General features: G+C 37.5%; 2 protein-coding genes and 1 non-coding gene across 6 annotated transcripts in view; 2 read left to right on the plus strand and 1 right to left on the minus strand.

Moving 5' to 3' along the window:
- The window catches only part of CENPP (centromere protein P), a 226,367-nt gene that overhangs the window by 36,872 nt on the left and 170,224 nt on the right, over positions 1–19,271 (minus strand). The gene's annotated exons all lie outside the window — the stretch shown is intronic.
- The window catches only part of ECM2 (extracellular matrix protein 2), a 38,130-nt gene continuing 30,689 nt past the window's right edge, over positions 11,831–19,271 (plus strand). For 2 of the 4 annotated variants that reach the window (XM_030847217.3, XM_030847218.3), the window contains exon 1: positions 11,832–12,065. The gene's annotated coding sequence lies outside the window, so the exon portion shown is untranslated. Of the gene's footprint in view, positions 12,066–19,271 lie in introns of all 4 variants that reach the window. The other 2 variants (XM_070045776.1, XM_030847219.3) reach the window with 2 other exon arrangements.
- Positions 16,754–16,860, plus strand: LOC115847456 (U6 spliceosomal RNA). The gene has a single exon (XR_004037335.1). It is a non-coding gene; the product is annotated as a U6 spliceosomal RNA (small nuclear RNA).

Consider the following 19,271-nt stretch of genomic DNA (forward strand, 5'->3'; position numbering starts at 1 on the left):
AACAGTATGGTATGGGCACAAAAACAGACATATAGATCAATGGAACAGGATAGAAAGCCAGGAATAAACCCACACACCTATGGTCAATTAATCTATGACAAAGGAGGCAAGACTATACAATGGAGGACAGACAGTGTCTTCAACAAATGGTGCTGGGAAAACCAGACATCTACACATAAAAAAATGAAATTAGAACATTCTTTAACACCATACACAAAATTAAACTCAAAATGGATTAAAGACCTAAATGCAAGACTGGATACTATAAAACTCTTAGCAGAAAACATCGGCAGAACACTCTGAGATAAATCGCAGCAACATCTTTTCTGAGCAGTCTCCTAGAGTAAAGGATATAAAAGCAAAAATAAATAAGTGGGACCTAATTAAACTCAAAAGCTTTTGCACAGCAAAGGAAACCACTGACAAAATGAAAAGACAACCCACAGAATAGGAGAAAATATTTGCAAACAATGTGACCGATAAGGGATTTGCCTCCAAAATTTACAAAGAGCTCATGCGACTCAATATCCAAAAAACAAACAACCCAATCAAAAATGGGCAGAAGACCTAGATAGACATTTCTCCAAAGAAGATATACAGATTGCCAACAAACACTTGAAAGGATGTTCAACATCACTAATCATTAGAGAAATGCAAATCAAACCTACAATGAGATATCACTTCACACCGGTCAGAATGGCCATCATCAAAACATCTACAAACAATAAATGCTGGAGAGGGTGTGGAGAAAAGGGAACACTCTTGCACTGTTGGTGGGAATGTAAATTGATACAGCCACTGTGGAGAACAGTATGGAGGTTCCTTAAAAAACTAAAAATCGAACTACCATATGACCCAGCAATCCCACTACTGGACATATACCATGAGAAAACCATAAATCAAAAAGAGACATGTACCACAATGTTCATTGCAGTACTATTTACAATAGCCAGGACATGGAAGCAACCTAAGTGTCCATCAACAGATGAATGGATGAAGAAGATGTGGCATATATATACAATGGAATACTACTCCGCCATAAAAAGAAATGAAATTGGGTTATTTGTAGTGAGGTGGATGGACCTAGAGTCTATCATACACAGTGAAGTAAGTCAGAAAGAGAAAAACAAATACCATATGCTAACACATATATATGGAATCTAAAAAAAAAAAAAAAAGGTTCTGATGAACCTAGGGGCAGGACAGGAATAAAGACGCAGACGTAGAGAATGGACTTGAGGACACGGGGAGGGGGAAGGGTAAGCTGGGGTGAAGTAAGAGAGTAGCACTGACATATATACAGTACCAAATATAAAATAGATAGCTAGTGGGAAGCAGCTGCATAGCACAGGGAGATCAGTTTGGTGCTTTGTGACCACCAAAGGGGTGGGATAGGGAGGGTGGGAGGGAGATGCAAGAGGGAGGGGATATGGGGATGTATGTATGCATATAGCTGATTCACTTTGTTATACAGTAGAAACTAACACAACATTGTAAAGCAATTATACTCCAATAAAGATGTTTAAAAAATACAAAAATGGAAGTATTTAGAATTAAATACATTAAAAGATGTATACAGTCTCTCAAAGAAACTTATAGAACATTACTGAACACAACTGCTTACTTGAAGGAACACCGACAGGTTAACTTTTTGATAATTTGGGAACAAAATGAAAAATGACATAATGGATGGCATAAAAAAAAAGAATCCATGAGTTCATGCTGATAGCAAAAACATTCAAAAGGAGGGTGGGAAGGATGGAAAGCTCTTCTTCACAAAAGAATGCCACCAAATAAGAAATGAATGATGGAATTTCAAATCACTGTTTTGCAACCTCCATAGTAAGAACTGATCTGCAATGGATGCTAAAATCATTAGGTGAAAGATTATAGGGAACAGATTGTGTCATATAATGTCATCCAGTAGGTTATTTATTAATTTCAAAGGAAAAAGGTCCCTTTTCAAAGATGAGATTTGGCAGACATCACCTTAGTGAGGAGATCAAACTTAACATCAGGAATAATGAGACATCAGATCAAGTATGTTCTGAGGTCAGCACTGAACAGGGAACAGTACCTTTCATCCAATACATCTGCCAAAAACTTTAACCAAAATCTAATCATGAGGAAAGAATAACCTATCCAAGTTAAAGATTTACAAAACAATTTACAAAACGTTGTTCAAAAATGTCAATGTCATGAAAGACCAAAAAAGACCAAAAAAAGAAAAAAAGAGAGAGAGAGAGAGAACTGGAGAACTGCTGCTTTAGACTGATGAGACAAAACATGTCGGGACTTCCCTGGTGGCACAGTGGTTAAGAATTGGTGGGCTTCCCTGGTGGTGCAGTGGTTGAGAGTCTGCCTGCTGATGCAGGGGACACGGGTTCGTGCCCCGGTCCAAGAAGATCCCACATGCTGCGGAGCAACTAGGTGCCACAGCTGCTGAGCCTGTGCTCTGGCGCCTGCGAGCCACAACTGCTGAAGTCCGTGCGCCTAGAGCCTGGGCTCTGCAACAACAGAGGCCACTGCAATGAGAAGCCCACGCACCGCAATGCAGAGTGGACTCCGCTTGCTGAAACTAGAGAAAGCCCGCGCACAGCAACGAAGACCCAACGCAGCCAAAAATAAATAAACAAATAAATAAAGATACATGTCAACTAAATTAAAAAAAAAAATGGGCAGAAGACCTAAATAGACATTTCTCCAAAGACAACATACAGATGGCCAAGAGGCACATGAAAAGATGCTCAACATCACTAATTATTAGAGAAATGCAAATCAAAACTACAATGAGGTATCACCTCACAATTGTCACAATGGCCATCACCAAAAAATCTATACAATGAATGCTGGAGAGGGTGTGGAGAAAAGGGAACCCTCCTACATGGTTGGTGGGAATGTAGATTGGTACAGCCACTATGGAGAACAGTATGGAAGTTCCTTAAGAAGCTAAAAATAGGGCTTCCCTGGTGGCGCAGTGGTTGGGAGTCCGCCTGCCAACGCAGGCGACGCGGGTTTGTGCCCCAGTCCGGGAGGATACCGCATGCTGCGGAGCGGCTGGGCTTGTGAGCCGTGGCTGCTGGGCCTGCGCGTCCGGAGCCTGTGCTCTGCAGCAGGAGAGGCCACAACAGTGAGAGGCCCGCGTACAGCAAAAAAAAAAAAAAAAAGTAGAAGCTAAAAATAGAGTTACCAGATGATCCAGCAATCCTACTCCTGGGCATATGTCCAGAGAAATCCATGGTTCAAAAGGATACAGGCATGCCAATATTCATTGCAGTGCTGTTTACAATAGCCAAGACATGGAAGCTACCTAAATGTCCATTGACAGATGAATGAACAAAGACGATGTGGTACATATAAACAACAGAATATTACTCAGCCATTAAAAGAATGAAATAATGCCATTTGCAGCAACATGGATGGAACTGGAGATTATCGTACTAAGTGAAGTAAGTCAGAGAAAGACAAATATCATGATATCACCTATGCGGAATCTAAAAAAAAATGATACAAATGAACTTATCTACATAACAGAAACAGACTCACAAACTTCGAGAACCAACTTGTGGTTAGCAGAGGGGAAGGGTAGGGGAGGAGGGATAGATTGGGAGTTTGGGATTGACATGTACACACTGCTACATTTAAAACAGATAACCAACAAGGGCCTACTGTATAGCACAGGGAACAGTGCTCAATATTCTGTAATAACCTAGGGACTTGCGTGGTGGTCAGTGGTTAAGACTCCATGCTCCCAATGCAGGGGGCCCGGGTTTGATCCCTGGTCAGGGAACTAGATCTCACATACCGCAACTAAATATTCCACATGCCACAACTAAAGATCCTGCATGCAGCAATGAGGATCCTGTGTGCTGCAACTAAGACCCAGAGCAGCCTAAATAAATTCTGTAATAACCTAAATGGGAAAATAACTTGAAAATGAATAGATACATGTACAACTGAATAACTTTGCTGTACACCTGAAACTAACACAACATTGTTAATCAACTATGCTCCAATATAATATAAAAATTTAAAAAAAAAGAAAATCCCTTAGCCCAGGAAAAAAATGATATCATCGAGTTCAGTGTCTGAGAATTACCTTCTGCAGCATTTCCAGTAGAATGTCATCTAGTTTCTACTAGAATCCTTTCAGTCTAGTGGACTTAGCATCTCAGTAGGCAGCTCAGTTGGACACTTCTAGTTATGAGAAAGGGCTTTTGTTTTTTAAACTCAGCCCAAATCAGCCTGTCTGTATCATCTGTCCATTGATTTTGGTTCTAGTCTCTGGAGCACAGCAGAACAAGTCCATGGCCTGTTTTAATATCTACAGTCTCTTCTGTCTTTGTTCCTCAGTCCCTCTAAATTCACCTGGCAGGGCCACTTCTCTCAAAAATCAAGTAGCCGAATGTGAATGAATTCTTGTGCTACTTTCTGTTCCATTGGTCTATTGATTTTCCTTGTGTTATTACCAAACTGTCTTAATTACTGTAGCTTCTTATAATAAGACTTGATATTTAGGACAGAAAGTCCTTTAGCCTTGTTCTTCTTCAAGAATGGCTTGGCTATTCTTTGGCCTTTGTATTTCCATGTACATTTTAGAATTTGTCTAGTTTAATAAAAACAAAAAAAATACATCTTTTTCTTTAATTCTCTAACCATAGAAAGACACAATTGATTTTTATTTATTAATTGTATATCTGGAAAACATGTTAGATGATTTAATAATTTTTCTGAAAGTTATTTCAGATTTTCTTTTTCTATTGAGGTAACATTGATTTTTAACATTATATAAGTCTCATGTGTACAACATTATATTTCTACTCCTGTATACCCTGCAATTTGCTCACCACAGAAAATTTATTTTCCGTCTGTCACCACACAGTTGAGCCCCTTTACTCATTTCACGGTCCCCAACCCCTTCCCGCCACCATTTCAGATTTTCTATGTATACAACGATTTTACCTGGGCTAATCAGAGATTTTTCCTTCTTTTACTTAATTTTCTTTTAAAATAAATTTATTTCTTTATTTGTTTTTGGCTGCATTGCTGTGCGCTGGCTTTCTCTAGTTGCGACGAGCAGGGGCTATTCTTTGTTGTGGTGCGTGGGCTTCTCATTGTGGTGTCTTCTCTTGTTGCGGAGCACAGGCTCTAGGCGTGCGAGCTTCAGTAGTTGTGGTGCGTGAGGTCAGTAGTTGTGGCTCATGGGCTCGAGAGCACAGGCTCAGTAGTTGTGGCCCACGGGCTTAGTTGCTCTGCGGCATGTGGGATCTTCCTGGACCAGGGCTCGAACCGGTGTCCCCTGCACTGGCAGGTGGATTCTTAACCACTGTGCCACCAGGGAAGCCCTTGATTTTCTACTTATACATTTAAAACATTTTTTTCTTTTTCTTGCCTTACTGCACTGGCCAGGACCTTCAGTGAGCCTGCTTGTCTTATTCCCAGAAAGGGAAAACTTTCAATATTTCAACACTGAGTATTTTTTAATAATAGCTTTACTGAGATATAATTTATATATCATTAAATTCACCCTTTTAAAGTACACAATTTAGTGTTTTTAGTATTTTCATAGTTGGGAGCCATCACCACTACCTACTTTTGGAACATTTTGGTGACTCTATAAAGGAACCCTGTACCCATTAGCAGTCACTCCCCATTGTGCCATCCCAACTCTTACCCTCCTCACCCCAACAACCACTCATCTACTTTCTGCCTGTACGGATTTGCCTATTATGGACATTTCATATGAAAGAGCCATACAGGGCTTCCCTGGTGGCGCAGTGGTTGAGAGTCCGCCTGCCGATGCAGGGGACACGGGTTCGTGTCCCGGTCCGAGAAGATCCCACATGCCGCGGAGCAGCTAGGCCTGTGAGCCATGGCCGCTGAGCCTGCGCGTCCAGAGCCTGTGCTCCGCAACAGGAGAGGCCACAACAGTGAGAGGCCCGCGTACTGCAAAAAAAAAAAAAAAAAGAGTCATACAATATGTGGCCTCTTGTGACCGGCTTCTTGCACTGAGCATAATCTGTTTGAGGTTCATCCATGTTGAACATGGATGCATCAGTGCTTCATTCCTTTTTATTGCTGAATAACATTCCATTGTAGAAACAGATCACACTTTATCCGTCCATCAGCTGATCGATATTTGAGTTGTTTCCACATTTTGGCTGTTATGAATAGTGTAGCTACACAATTCAAAATTCGTGTACAAGTTTCCATGTGGATTTATGTTTCCACTTCTCTTGGGTATATAGCTAGGAGTGGAAGTATGTTGTTTTTTTGTAGATAACTCTGACAGACTAAGGAGTTCCCTTCTATTTTAGTATGGTAACAGCTTTTTCTCTCTTCCTTCTTTAAACATTAAGGTGATAATATAATGTTTGGATTTTATCCTTAAATCAACCAGGTATTTCTTAAATAAACCTAGTGTAGTCATGATATATTATGCTATTTATATACTGCTAGATTTGGTTTGCTAATATTTTACTTTTTTTAAAATCTATGTTCACTAGTCAGACTGATCTATAATTTTCCTTTCTTGTAATGTCCTTGTCAGGTTGCGGTATGGTATGGTTATGCTGACCTTAAAGAATTGTTTGGTAGAATTTGTTGATTAATATAGGCCTATAGTATTCTTTGTGGGAAGGTTTGAATTTATGGTTTCAATAGTAGACAATTCAGATTTTCTATTTCTTCTTCTGACAGTTTTATTAAATTGTCTTTTTCTAGGAAGTATCCATACTGTCTAAATTTGCTGGCATAAAGTTGTTTATAATATCCTCTGATTTTAACTGTTTTCACTCTGTAGTAATAGAAATTTTCCTATTCCTCATACTGGTGATCTGTGCTTTTTCCCTTTCTCCTGCATCAGTCTTGCTAAATATTTTATTAGTTCTGTTAAAAAAAATTTTTTTTTGGCAGTGTTGATCCTGTCTCCTGCATGAATTTTTCTATTTCATTGATATTTTTGCTTTTAATTTTTTTTTGCGGTACGCGGGCCTCTCACTGTTGTGGCCTCTCCCGTTGCGGAGCACAGGCTCCGGACGCGCAGGCTCCGGACGCGCAGGCTAAGCGGCCATGGCTCACGGGCCTAGCCGCTCCGCGGCATGTGGGATCTTCCCGAACCGGGGCACGACCCCGTGTCCCCTGCATCGGCAGGCAGACTCTTAACCACTGCGCCACCAGGGAAGCCCTGCTTTTAATATTTTTGACAAACACCGCCAGGGCAAAAAGGTGCTCATGAACCCTCTCAGATCTAAACCCAGTGATTCCTTATGGTCTTTTTTTTTAATCTCATTGACGATTTTAAGATGTTTTTAAATAGTGATCCAGTGATCCAGTTTTTTAGTTGTCTTTGAAGGGAAGGTTGGTAGAATCATCTAATCCTCCAATATTGGATATAGAAAACTGAAAATTTTAACCGTGTATTTAAAAAATTTATGCTACTTATATATATTACCTATTCAAACATACAAAAATCATTTAAAAAATAAAGTGGCAGATAAATGGACATTTTACATATTTCCGGTGGGAGTATACATTACAAGAATGTTTTTGGAAAGCAATCTGGAAAAATGCACCAAAACTCAAAAAGGGGAAAAATCCAAATGTCCACTGATAGGGGAATGTATCATGGCATATTCATACATTAGTACTCCACTTAAATGTAAATATTCCTCTGAGAGGGTAAATTCAATGAAAGCAAATGAAGCACTGTCACACTTCAGCGTGAGTTAGCTGAAAAGGCATTTAACTATGGCACTAGCAAGGGATATAGAACAGGCCTGAAGCAAGATAAGACTCCCATTTCTGAGAGGGGAAATTTAGCTTTATCTGAGCAACTACACCCTTAAAAGAAAGACTAACTCATTGAAAATATTGAAAAGGTGACTTTACTCAAACACATGTTTTGGAGTTGGAACCCATGCTGGCTGTGCTTGTAGCCTGGGCACTCAGGGACCTGTTGACACCCTGTTTGGTGACCAACACCAAACTCTGCAGAGTGGCTGTCAGAGCCAAGCTTTAGAACATAGTTATGGCTGCAGTAATAAAAAGGAGGAGAGCACCAATACCAGCATTTCCCATGTACTACTGTGGTTAACATAGTTTCTGCAGGACTCATGTAACAGTCCATTAACCCACAAGATTTTAGAGCAGGGACCTCAGAAACTGTATAATCTGGTTCTCCGCAACTTTGCCAATCTTGGTATGATAATCTTGGCTATTCCTCTATGCTGCTATTTAAGTTTCTTCTTTTTCTGATTGTTTAAAGATTTTTTAAAAAAAGTTCTTTTTTTTCTGATCTGGTTATGAAAAGCTCAAAACATTATAAAAGTACAGAATTACATACTAAAATCCTCCCATAATTCCATCACCCAAAGATAACCACTAACAGTTTGTTGTTTATTTCTTCCAATTTGTTCTCTAGGAAGATGTTAAATTGTATACATTAAAAGAAGGGAACATAATAGCACGTGTACTATTTTAAAATTTCTTTCTTCCTCTTGGTATATTGTGGACAATTTTGCATGTCTATATAACAGTTACTTCGGTCTCTCTACGTAGCTTTATGGCAGCCTACTGTTCCCTATCAGTATATAACTGGTTAATTCCCCTCCCCCCTTGGGAACAATACTTCAAAGTACTTTCCTAGAGGCACACTTATGCAGAGAAAGATGTGTTTCTACAATGGATTCCTAGAAGTGATATGCTGGGACAGAGTATAGCTATTGTTAATTTGTCCTGTTTCTTATTTATTTATTTATTTCACTCTGCTGGGTCTTAGTTGTGGCACATGGGATCTTTAGTTGCTGGCATGCGGGCACTTTTAGTTATGCGGGATCTAGTTCCCTGATGAGGGATCGAACCTGGGCCCCCTGCCTTGGGAGCGTGGAGTCTTAACCGCTGGACCACGAGGGAAGTCCCTATCCTGTTTATTTTGAGGACAACTTAACAATAGGTATACTCGGTCCCAGCATTTCACTTCTAGGAATCCATTATAGAAGAGTTTCTCAGACTCACAAACTTAGAGAACAAACTTATGGTTATCATGGGGGAAGAGTGGGGGGAAGGGATAGTTAGGGAGTTTGGGATTGATATGTATATACTGCTATATTTAAAATGGATAACCAAGAAGGACCTACTGCATAGCACGAGGAACTCTGCTCAATGTTATGTGGCAGCCTGGATGGGAGGGGAGTTTGGGGGAGAATGGATACAAGTATAGGTATGGCTGAGTCACTTTGCTGTGCACCTGAAACTATCACAACACTGTTAATGGCTATACTCCAATATAAAGTAAAACGTTTTTTTAAAAAAAATATGTTTCTGTTTGCCCTAAGCAAGCAATGTGTCCAATACTGCATGTCATCCACATTGTTTTCCTCCCAAAACAATGCATAAATCAGGACACTTTTTTTTTTTTTTTTTTTTTTGCGGTACGTGGGCCTGTCACTGCCGTGGCCTCTCCCGCCGCGGAGCACAGGCTCCGGACGCGCAGGCCCAGCGGCCATGGCCCACGGGCCCAGCCAACCCGCGGCACGTGGGATCCTCCCGGACCGGGGCACGAACCCGCGTCCCCAGCATCGGCAGGCGGACTCTCAACCACTGTGCCACCAGGGAAGCCCCAGGCCACATTTTTTTTAAAGACTTTTTTTTAGAGCAGTTTCAGATGCACAGAAAAATTGATAGGAAGGTTACAGAGGTTTCCCATATATCCCTAGTCCCCCCCATCACACAGCCTCCCCTATTATCAACATCCCCCACTAGAGTGGTGCATTTGTTATAACTGATGAACCTATACTGATGCATCATAATCACCCAAGTCTATAGTTTCATTATGGTTCACTCTTGGTGTGTACATTCTATGAGTTTAGACAACAGTATAAACACGTGTATCCATCATTATGATATCATACAGAGTATTTCCACTGCCCTAAAAATCCTGTGTTCCACCTATTCATTCCTCCCACCACCAACCCCTGGCAACCACTGACCTTTTTACTGTCTTCATAGATTTGCCTTTTCCAGAATGTCACATAGCTGGAATCACATAGTACATAGCCATTTCCGAATTGCTTTTTTTTACTTAGTAATATGCATTTAAGGTTGCTCCATGTCTTTTCATGGCTTAATAGCCCATTTCTTTTTAGCACTGAATAATATTCCATTGTAGGATGCACCACAGTTTATCCTTTCACCTACTGAAGGACATCTTGGTTGCTTCCAAGTTTTGGCAACTATGAATAAAGCTGCTGTCAACATCTGTGTGCAGGCTTTTGTGTGGACATAAGTTTTCAACTTATTTGGGTAAATACCAAGGAGCATGACTGCTGAATTTTTCTAGGAAACCACCAAACTACCTTCCAAAGTGGCTGTACCATTTTGTACTCCCACAAGCAATGAATGAGAATTCCTGTTGCTTCACATTCTCACCCGCATTTGGTATTATCAGTGTTTTGGTTTTTGCAATTCAAATAGGTCTGTAGTGGCTTCTCATTCTTGATTAAATTTCCAAAGCTCTTTTCCGATTGTGGGTAGGTATTTTGGGGTGGAGATGAGGGGAACTCCTATCTCTAATGTTAGAATCTTTGCAAATGTTTGGTAATCTTGGGCTACCTGCATATGTTAAGAACACTGACCCAAAGCTCTGAATGTGTGGGTGGAGATAGTCAACTTTGTGCTTGTACTGGGTTGAGCTAGTCTGGATTCTGAAGATGGGGGTTCCCTTTTCTACTAGACACCCAGGGCCAAGTGGAAGAGAACATGGGTTGAATTTGGGGGTAAATGCCTAATATTTTGAACAAATGATGGAGACATCAGGAAGGTTGGGGTCATATGCCCTGCTTCTCTTGAGTACAGTTTCCCAACGAATCTCACCATTCCCAGGATCTATAATTTCTAAACCTGGAACACCCTCAGAGTTACCCTGTCTCATACGTGTTTTGTTGTCGTCTGCCAGACAGAGCCTATGTACCTTCAGTTTTCAAGGAATTTCTCAACATTTCTTGTCTTCTAATAGTACTAATTATTTTGTAGTGCAGTGTTACATTTTTAAAAACAAACATAGTTTTTGTTATTTTTAGGAATTTGGGTGGCCCATGTGCTCAGTCCATCATCTTGATTTGATCTATCCAGGTCATGTTAAGATTTTGGAAAGACAAAAATGTATCTTCTCTCTGTCAAATAATTTAGACCCATGAGGTAAGTAAGAATTTTAAAAAATAGATATTATAATTACCTAGTCTACGACAGGCATTTTGTATGTGCTATTCATTCTATCTGCACAAAAATTTGAAAGATAGGTATTACCATCCCAGCTGTACAAAGAAAAAACTTTAGTCACAAACAGCAGTAACTCACCCAAGGTCCTCTATAAGCAGCACTGTGGGCCAGGAACCTTGATCTGTCTCTGACCTGCTTATTTGCAGATGAAGAAACTGAGGCTGAGGTAGATAATTAATTTGCCAGTTACCTTAATCAGAAGCCTCATAGCTCCCTTGAATATTTTCTTCTTATTGCTTAAGGTTGGAAGTTACATAATTTCAATGACATTAATATGTAACAGCTTTCTGTTTTGTTAACAATATTGTGTGTGAGACTGGTGTGGCAGGCAGAGAGCCGACGAGAGAGTTAAATAACATTAACCCAATTAAAGGCATTCCAGGAAGGCATAGTCCTCTAACTTGGAACGTTAAGATTTTTAATGTAATTAGTCTATGAAAATCACGCATTTCTTAATCAAGCTCCCCTTTTGTGCTTCCAACTCCGCCTTCTCAGCCTACAGACTAATGCTTTTCCCCCCCTCTGCTGCTTTCCACTTTTCCCATGATTTAGAACAAATATTTGCCTTGGTAACTATTTTCCCTGGTTACTCTCTTGGCTGATTTTCTGCACAAAGAACCGAAAGGCATGTATCCCCAAGGGAAGCAGTTATTTTAGATTTTGCAAAGAAGTCAGTTAACAATTTTCAACAATCCCTTCTTTGTTTTAAAGAAAGCTCTGGTTTTGTTTCATTTTCATCTGGAGACTTAAATGACACCAAGCAAAGCCTACTTAGTTTAGATTTCCAGGTAAAATGTTTTAAATTTTAAGTTTCTACTAAAGCATGTGGAATGGTTTTAATATTTGGCTGTTTTATGTTGCAAATATGTTTAACCCTTGAGGAAATAAGCTCTTACTAATAGATTTTAAAAGTTTAAAGTGTACATTATTTTGTTTACTTGTTTTTTTCAGGATGACTACTTCCGAAGTATTTAAAACTTTATGAAATTAGGATTCAATATATTTTTATATGTTTAAATAGAATTACATGCTCAACAGAAGTATAAGTTGGTTTGAAAATTTCATTCTTTTCTATTTTTAAGTCCTAAAAGAGCATAAAGGATTAATTAAAAATGTTTTTCATTATAAGCCTATAGAGTGAAGTTAAAAGGGATAATAGGCATCTCATGGCTTTGTGTAGAAGTTTAAAATTTAATTTAAACCCTTTTAAAGCTTACTTAAGACAGATGACGAAGAATTTTAATGGAAAAAAATAATAAGTTAACCAAGATTTACAGATGATATTTAATGTTGGGATAAACACAATAAATGCTAAAATGAAAGAAAATTTTACTTGATCAAAATAATACCTACAGTGATTAGACCTATTGTGTCATAAAAGTTTACCTCTAGAAACATATTCACTCAATTATAAAGTTGTTTTTGGAATAAATATTAAATAAATGTGAAATTCTATAAATCACTGAAAATAACAAAGGCCGAGGCATCAATGATAAAATTAGTATTGAGAGGCCATTTCATAAACATTATTTAAACATTTCAATTAGACTATTTAGATTCTGATTTTCTTAAAATTAAGATAGCTCTGTAAATTTATTTTTGTACATATCTATTTAGATTTCTGGATAAGTAAAAGTGAGCCAGTTTGGGAGGGGGGTGGAAGACAAAGAGGGATGGGGATAATGGGAGAAGGGTGAGCTTGGGCAATGCTCTGCTAAGTAAGAGGCTCAGGGACAACACGATGCCTGAGACACTCATGGAAGTTTATCTCCAGAGCCCTTAGATCCAGGGCCTGACTCCTCATAACTCTCACCTACCACAGGATGGAGAGTCACATATATGACTGTCAAAGCAAGAAAATCTCCATGTACAGATTTTATGTAGAGCACATTTTATGTAGAGCACATTTTATGTATGCTCTCTGTCAGAGCTCACTTCCCCCCCGCCACTCAGCCAATTCTACTTCTACCCTGTCTCACAGTGCAACTTTTCATATTGCTTTCCCCTGCTGCTGTTGCTATTTCTTCCCAACATATTACCTTGCTCTCTGAATGGGCTTTGACAATTTTAGCCACCAATCAGCTAGGGGATTTGCTCCTCCCTTATATTTTGCATGTTAGTTTTTCTAAAACTAATATAGATTATGAAAAGTTGTTCTAATATAGTTTCATTTCAGTGACCTACAGTAAAGGGTTTGAAATTACTGCAGTAATTAAAGTACCTATATACTGAAAAAGAGATTGCATGCTGAGGTTAGTTGACATGAAAATAACTTAGAGGCTGCTATTTGTTGAGCCAAGGGAAAATGGTGACAAGTCAGCATATGATCCAAGTACATCCTGACTACAGGAGGATAATTCTGGCAGATGAAGTTATAAAAAGAACTGAGATTCAAGAGGGCAAACTAAGCAGATATCACTCTTTTCCTCTTACCAAATACCTAGACATAAGAGAAGATATATTACAAACAAATACACACATGGATATATAGCTGCAGTAGGAAATAAGAAGGGGAGCTTCTGGTGAGACAGAAACTGTGAGGAATCCTTCAAATACAGAGAGAAGATGGGAATGAATTTAAAGAGAAAAACCATAGCCTTGAATAGGTATGGGAGAGAACTGTGTAAAAAGAGCTTGTGTGGAAAAGAAAGAAGTCATTAGAGTAAAAGATCCTAAGAAGGATACAATAAGGAAAAAAACAAAACCCGTACATTATAGTAGAACTTCTGAATATTAAAAATGAGTTCAAAATCTGAAAAAAAAACTTCTACAGAGAGAGGAAAAAAGACTTATTACAAAGAGATGAGAATCAGATTCAATTTAAACTTTTCATCAGCAACAGATATAAGAAACAAATGGAACAATACCTATGAAGTATTGAAGGAAAATTATTCTAAAATCATAATTCTATTTCCAACTAAACAAAATGGTATTTTCTGACATATACGAATTCAAAACTTTTACAACCCAAAACATTCTCTAAAAGAAAAATGATATATTTCAGGGAAATAAAACTAATCTGAGGGAACTCATGCTTCTTATAATGGCAGACTATGCAATTCAGACCATTCAGCCTACTGAGAATAATTAGAAAAAAATAGGAAAAAATAACAGGGCCAATATTTGGGATAGGACTGGAATCCTAAGAGGTCTGGAACAGCTTTTCTTCTGGAGGCATCTGTGGAACCAAAAGAGGTGACTGAGAAGCTTAGTATAGCTTTAAAACAGCCTCTCAAGTCAAGACAGAAACAAAACTCAAGGAATGGGGCCAATCAAGCAGCAGGGGTGGCAGGCAAAAGTGATGCAGATGAAATCACCAGGTTTTGGTTTGGGACTTAAAGTATAATTATTAATTAGTTATAGTGAAACTCAGCTTCAAATCATTCAATTTATGATTGTTAGTGCCCTTAACCTCATGTCTGAATGTAAATCCTTTTAGGATAAATAATAAATGTATCATTGTAGGCTTCAAAGTATATTCACAATTTTTCATATACAATGGTTGGCAATCAAATGCCATCAGGCATAGGAAGAAACAGAAGAAAATGGTTAAAAACCTAGAAAGAAATAACAGACAATAGAAATAGACACATAGAATGTCCTGAAATGGAGTTTTCAGACTCAGACTTAAATAAATGTGATTAATAAGTTCAAAATGTGAAAAACAAGATTGAAAATTTCAGTAGAGAAACAGAAACAATAAGAACCCACTGAAAAGCCGAAAAACTAAAAAAACACAATAATAGAAAAATAGAAGTCAATGGATGGATTTAATAGCAGATAAACCATAGCTGAACAGATAATTAGTGAATGGAAGGGAGGTTAGTGGAATAACCAGAATCAATCACAGGGTGAGAGAAGGATAAAAAATACAAGAGAGGGAAAGTGACATTAAAGACATAATGAGAAGGCTATCATACGTGTCACTGTAGTTTTGAAAAGAAAGAGGAGAGAGAAGTAGGAGAGTATTATCTGAAGACGTAAGGGCTAAGAAATTTCCAAATTTGATAAATATCAGTCCACAGGTTCAAGAAGTGCTATGAATCCTATATAGGATAAAACCAAGTAAATCATATCTATGTACAACAGAGTAAAACAGCTGAAAACCAAAGCCAAAGAGAATATCTTAAAAGCAACAAAAAAAGTTACTTTTAAAGGAGAAATAATTAGATTGACAGATGACTACTCAACACAAAATATGGAAACAAGAAGATATTGGAATGAAATCTTCCAAATGCTGAAAGAAAACACTTGTCAATCTAGAATTCCATATTTAGCAAATACATCCTTTCAGAATGAACATAAGATATAAACATTTTCATATGACCAACAAACAAAAGAACTGGTCATCAGCAGTCCTGCACTAAGGCAATTACTAAAAGGTATTTTTTAGGAAGAAAATAATCCTGATAGAAGACTGGAGATACAGAAAGAAATAAGAAGAAAGAAAAAGGATAAATGTTTAGGAAGATCTAAATCAGTGGTTCTTAATTGGAGGCAGGCTGAATCCTTCCACCCCCAAGACACATCTGGTAATATATGAAGACATTTTTGGTTGTTATAACTGAGAGGAGGTATCTACTGGGTAGGAGCCAGGGATGCTACTAAATATACAAAGGCCAGCCCCACACCACAACAAAGGAATTATCCAACCCAAATGTTAATAGTGCTAAGGTTGAGAGAGCCTGATCTAAATGAACTTTCAGCATAAAATAATAATAATCTTTTGAGGGTTTAACAAATATAAAGAATTAAAATATACGACAAAAGTAGTATATGTTCTAGGATGAGGTAAGTAAAGTTAAAGTCCAGAAAGAGGTAAAGGTACTAATTTATATTAGACTTGATAAGTTAAGGATGTATGCGGTAATCTCCACAAAGAACTTTATAGTGAAAAGTATACAATTACTAATGGAATAATAAAAACTAAGCAATCAATTAAAAAGAAAGCAAGCAAGAATGGAAAAAAAAACACACAAAGAACAGGCAGGACAAATAGAATGCAAATATTCAGAAAATATATTTAAATTCAAACATATCAAGTGTTACAGTAAATAAAAATAGACTTTCTATTCCGATTAGAAGATAAAAATTGTCATATTGAACTAAAAATGATACGCTAATAGAAAATATATTGAAAATATGAAAGGCTGAAAGTAAAATGATGCAAAAAATATATTAAGTAGACGTTAATAAAAAGAAAGCAGCTACATTAATTAGACAAAGTAGATCTTATGACAAAACACACTACTAGAGATACAGAAAGTACCTAATGATAAAAGCACCAGAAATATATAACAATTCTAAATGTGTATATACCTATACCATGGCCTCAAAATATATTAATAAATATGACCAAAGTGACTTATATTAAATTTCATCCAAAAATAAACCCAAGAGACAATATAGTTAAAAACAACAGAAAATCTATTATTACATTATTTATAAATTAAAAATTACAATTAAGAACATAAAAGTGCTCACTTTGGCAGCACATATACTAAAATTGGAACAATACAGAGAAGATTAGCATGGCCCCTGAACAAGGATGACATGCAAATTTGTGAAGCATTCCATATTTTTACATAGAGAACAGACTTGTGGTTGCCAAGGGGGAGGAGGGGAGGAGGGGAGGGAGAGGGATGGGCTGGGAGTTTGGGCTTGGTAGATGCAAACTATTATATTTAGAATGGATAAACAACAAGGCCCTAATGTATAGCACAGGGAACTATACTCAATATCTTGTGATAAACCATAATGGAAAAGAATATAAAAAAAGAATGTATATATGTTTATAATTGAGTCACACTGCTGTACAGCAGAGATGGGCACAACATTGTAAATCAACTATTCTTCAGTTTAAAAAAAAAAGAAAAAAGAACATAAAAATATTTCCAGAAGATATATGCACAAGAGTGTTTTGTTTTGTTTCATTTTTTGGCCACGCCATGCAGCTTGTGGGATCCTAGTTCACTGACTACAGATTGAACTCGTGCCCTTGGCAGTGAATGCTCAGAGTCCTAACAACTGGACCAAAAGGGAATTTCCACAGGAGTGTTTACAACAGAGGAAAAGTGGAAAAAATTAAATATCCATCACCAAATTGTTTGTTACATAACGTATGGAATGAAAATAGAGTGCACAGACCAGATAGATTTACATACATTGACATATATGTCCATATGACCACACTTTATTACTGAATGGAAAGCAAACAGATTGCAGTATATCGAACAATTCCATTTATGTTTAAATATATATGTTCATATATGTTTAGAAGGTATCATGAAAGATACCCTTAAACTAGGGGATGGGAAACTATGGCCCATAGGCCAAATTCTGTTTTTCAAAGTGCCATCAGAATACAGTTGTGGCCATCCATTTACTTGTCTATGGTTATTTTTGGCTACAATAACAAAGTTGAATAGTTTTAACAGAGACTGTTGTCCTGCAAAGCTAAAAATATTTACTCTCTGGACCCTGAAGAAAAAGTAGGTCTACCATTGTACTAAACTATGAATTATCGTTAAGGCAACTTGTTTTTTATGCCTGTGTATCATTTTGAGTTTTTAAAAATTATGTACTAGTTTTAGAAACTTAAACACATCTTAAAAAGCATTGATAAAAAAAGATTAAGAACTCAGGAGAAAGAAAACTGTGTGAACATGGCTTATCTGTAAATCTCTTATGGGCCATGATATGAACAACAAATTGTAGCTCAATCTAAGGAAGACTTTTCTGACAGAGCTGTCTGAACATGGAAGATAAAGAACTTCCCATTACTGGAAAAGCAGATGACTTCAAAGATTCATTCAAAATCTGAGTTCTATACAGTGAAGCACCATTATAAATGATATAGATTGCTAGGAAGCAAAAGCATCACCTGGCCACAATGAAAACACAAACTGAAAGTAGGATCATAAATCAATGAACATGCAACTCTGACTAAATAAGCATATAAGCATACCACAGAGATGTTGTGTGTATGGTTACAGACAACCACAATAAAGCTAATACTGCAACACAGGGAATCACACAATTTTTTTTGGTTTCCCAGTGCATATAAAAGTTATGTTTACAGTATACTGTATTCTATTTAATGTGCAATAGCATTATGTCTAAAAAGATAATCAATGTTCCTGTCTTAATTAAAAAATACTTTATTGCTAAAAAAATGCTAGCCATCATCTGAGCCTTCAGAGCATAATAATCTTTTTGCAACAGTAACATCAAAGATCACTGATCACAGATCACCATAACAAATATAGTAATTTGGTAATAATGAAAAAGTTTAAAATATTGTGAGAATTACCAAAATGTGACAGCATGAAGTGAGCAAATGTTGTTGGAAAAAAGGTGCCAATAAACTTGCTTGATGCAGGGTTGCCTCAAACCTTCAATTTGTTAAAAAATGCAGTATCTGTGAAGCATGATAAAGTGCAATAAAACGAAGTATGTCTGTACTGTCTCCACAGTTTTGTCTTTTCCAGAATGCCATGTAGTTGCAGTCACACTGTACTAGCCTTTTCAGATTGGCTTCTTCCACTTAGTAATAAGCATTTAAGATTCTTTCATGTCTTTTCATGGTTTGAGAGCTTTTCTTTTTAGTGCTGAATAATACTCCACTGTTTGGATGTAACACAGTTTATTTATCCATTCACCTACTTAAGGATGTCTTGGTTGTTACCAAGCTTTGGCAGTTATGAATATAGCTGCTGTAAACATCCATGTGCAGGTTTTGGTGTGGATATAAGTTTTCAGCTCATGTGGGTAAATATTAAGAAGCATGACTGCTGGATTGCAGGGTAAGAGTATGTTTAGTTTTGTAAGAAATTGCCAAACTGTCTTACAGAGTGGCTGTATGGTTTTGTATTCCCACCAGCAATAAATGAGAGTTCCTGTTGCTACACACCCTTACCTCACAATTTGTCAGTGTTTTTGATTTTGGCCATTCTAACAGGGTACAGTGCTATCTTGTTGTTTTAGCTTGTGAT

Source organism: Globicephala melas, chromosome 6 (genome assembly GCF_963455315.2).
Source record: "Globicephala melas chromosome 6, mGloMel1.2, whole genome shotgun sequence".
Taxonomy (NCBI): Eukaryota; Metazoa; Chordata; class Mammalia; order Artiodactyla; family Delphinidae; genus Globicephala; species Globicephala melas.